We start from the raw sequence: 3,310 nt of genomic DNA on the forward strand, positions 1-3,310 counted from the left end.
CCGGGGCCTGGGCGCGGCGCGGCCGGGGCCTGGGCGCGGCCGTGGCCTGGGCGCGGGCGCGCGCGCCAGGCGCGCAGCGCGGCCGTGGCCTGGGCGCGGGCGCGCGCGGCCGCGTGCGGCTGGGGCTCATGGGCGCGGCTTGGGCCGCGCATGGGCATGCCATGGCTTTGGCACGCTGGGCACCGTCTTGGCCGACCTTGGAGGCACTTGGCCAAGCATTGGAGGCCTTGGCTTGGCCTAGGCTTGGCCAAGTGTGAATGGGCTTGGCCTATTGCGAAGAGTCACGGCAAAGGTTCGACCGAAGCTCGCGGCGCCCCGGACGGAGCCGGGCCGCTCCCGCCTTTGCCGCGGCGCACGGGCGCCGCCGCCGTCCGGCCGTCGCGGCGGCCGCGCACGGCACTTCGGCTTCCTCCGTCGGCCCTCCCGGGATGCGCGACCCGTGCGACCGGGACGCGCATCCCGTGCGACCGGGACGCATGTCCGGGCGGTTCCCGTTTGCAACGCTCCTCGGTACTTTGGAACGCTTGGGGTGGGCTTTGGGCGGATGCCCCGCTGGGGTGGTAGGGAGGGGGGGCTGCTGCCGCCGCGGCGGGCCTTCCGCTCCACTCCGCACAAGCCCGCCGTGGGCACTCGCTGCGGGCGTGCCCGGCACCGTTCGTCCTCGAGGGATTCGGCCCGTCGGCTCGCTCGGATGGGCCACGCGCAGCGGGCCCACGACGGAGCCGGCACGCTCCTTCTGCTGGCGCGGCGCTCGGTCTACGCCTCCGGCCGGCCGTTGCGGCGGCCGTGCACGGCGCTTCGGATCGGTCGGCCCGTCGTCCCGTCCCTGACGAAGTTTTCGCGGCCGCGCGCGCGCGGAGTTGGATCGGCCTTACTTGGTCCGATCCTTCGCCCTCGCATGTTGCGTGGGCTCGGTCCCGTCCCGTTCGGTGAAATCTTTGTCCGCTCTGGTGCGTCCCTGTGGGTTCCTTTGTCGGTTTTGCGGGTTCGGCCGGGCCTTCCGTGCCGGCCCGTCGGCTCGCTCGGATGGGCCCCGCGGAGTTGGCCCACGACGGAGCCGGCACGCTCCTTCCGCTGGTGCGGTGCTCGGTCTATTCCTTCGGTCGGCCCTTGCGGCGGCCGTGCGCGGTGCTTCGGATCGGTCGGCCGGTCTTCCCGTCCCTCATGAAGTGTTCGCGGCCGCGCGCGCGCGGAGTTGGATCGGCCTTACTTGGTCCGATCCTTCGCCCTCGCATGTTCCGTGGGCTCGGTCCCGTCCTGTTCGGTGAAATCTTTGTCCGCTCTGGTGCGTCCCTGTGGGTTCCTTTGTCGGTTTTGCGGGTTCGGCCGGGCCTTCCGCGCCGGCCCGTCGGCTCGCTCGGATGGGCCCCGCGGAGTTGGCCCACGACGGAGCCGGCACGCTCCTTCCGCTGGTGCGGCTCTCGGTCTACGCCTCCAGCCGGCCCTTGTGGCGGCCGTGCGCGGCGCTTCGGTTCGGTCGGCCGGTCTTCCTGTCCCTCACGAAGTGCTCGCGGCCGCGCGCGCGCGGAGTTGGATCGGCCTTACTTGGTCCGATCCGTCGCCATCGCATGTTGCGTGGGCTCGGTCCCGTCTCGGTGAAATCTTGGGCCGCTTTGGTGCGTCCCTGTGGGTTCCTTTGTCGGTTTTGCGGGCTCGGCGCCGGGCCTTCCGCGCCGGTCCGTCGGCTCGCTCGGACGGACCGTGCGCAGGTGGTCCCCGACGGAGCCGGCACGCTCCTTCCGCTGGCGCGGCGCTCGGTCTATGCCTCCGGCCGGCCCTCGCGGCGGCCGTGCGCGGCGCTTCGGTTCGGTCGGCCGGTCGTCCCGTCCCTCACGAAGTTCCTGCGGCCGCGCGTGCGTGGAGCGGGATCGGCCTTACTTGGTCGGATCCGTCGCCCTCGCCTGTTGCGGGGGCTCGGTCCCGTCCCGTTCGGTGAAAGCTTTGCCCGCTCTGGTGCGTCCCCGTGGGTTCCTTTGTCGGTTTTGCGGCCTTGGCGGCGGGCCTTCCGTGTCGGCCCGTCGTGGGCCCGCTGCGCGTCCGTGCGCGGTGCTTCGGATCGGTAGGCCCGTCGTCTGGGTCCCTTACGAAGCTTTGCGCGACCGCTCCTTTGTCGCCGGTCCCCTGTTAGGGCTGACCGAGCCCTCCGTTCGCCCCCTGGCCCGTCGCATGGGCCCCCGGCGCCTCCGCGGCGCCCCACCGAAAACTGTCACGACGCGCATCCAGCGCCGACGAGGTCGCAGGTTACGTGCGGCAGCCGGGGGGCTAGGCCGAGCGGCGGCGGGCCCGCCCACGGACGGGCGCGGGGAGGAGCGCAGCCGGCACGCGGCGCGGAGCGGCGGCGGCATGCCGCCGGGCGGCCGTCGGCTCAACCGTGCCCGAGTCCCGCGGGCACCGCGTCGCCCGGCCGGCGCGAGCGGCGGCGGGCCCGCCCGCGGACGGGCGCGGGGAGGAGCGCAGCCGGCACGCGGCGCGGAGCGGCGGCGGCATGCCGCCGGGCGGCCGACGGCTCAACCATGCCCGAGTCCCGCGGGCACCGCGTCGCCCGGCCGGCGCGAGCGGCGGCGGGCCCGCCCGCGGACGGGCGCGGGGAGGAGCGCAGCCGGCACGCGGCGCGGAGCGGCGGCGGCATGCCGCCGGGCGGCCGACGGCTCAACCATGCCCGAGTCCCGCGGGCACCGCGTCGCCCGGCCGGCGCGAGCGCACGAGGGCGGGAGGCAACCGGGCGGCGCCTGCGGAACCGGATGCGATGGCCGGCGCGGCACGGCCCCGACGGGTCCGCACCGAAGACCAGCGCGGTGCGGATCGACCGCTGATGAGGTCAGAGGTTACGTGCGGCAGCCGGCCGGCTGGCCCGAGCGGCGGCCGGCACGCGACGGGGATCGAGCGGCCCCGACGGCTTGCAGCCGGGCGGCCGACGGCTAGGCCGTACCGGAGTCCCGCGGTCGTTCGGGCGAAGGGGCGCATGCTGCGGGAAAGGCCTGCGGCGGCGAACCGTCCGCCCGGCCGGCCAAGCCTTCCGCGGCGGCGCGCACGTGGCGGCGCGGCCGAGATGACCGAGCGAAGCCCCGGCGATGGGCGGCGCGCACGTGTCCGTGCGGCCGAGATGACCGAGCGAAGCCCGGGCGGCGCCCGCCGTGCGCCCTGCCGGATCGCGCCTTCCGCCGGCGCGCAACGCCGGTCCCGCGTTCCGGCCGCGGGAGAGGCCTGCGTCGGCGAACCGTCCGCCCCGCCGGCCGAACCTTCCGCGGCTGCGCGCACGTGTCCGTGCGGCCGAGATGACCGAGCGAAGCCCCGGCGACGGGCGGCGCCC

The sequence above is a fragment of the Phoenix dactylifera genome, chromosome 10 (assembly GCF_051530095.1).
Source record: "Phoenix dactylifera cultivar Ajwa chromosome 10, Ajwa_hap1_PhDact_Kaust_v1.1, whole genome shotgun sequence".
Taxonomy (NCBI): Eukaryota; Viridiplantae; Streptophyta; class Magnoliopsida; order Arecales; family Arecaceae; genus Phoenix; species Phoenix dactylifera.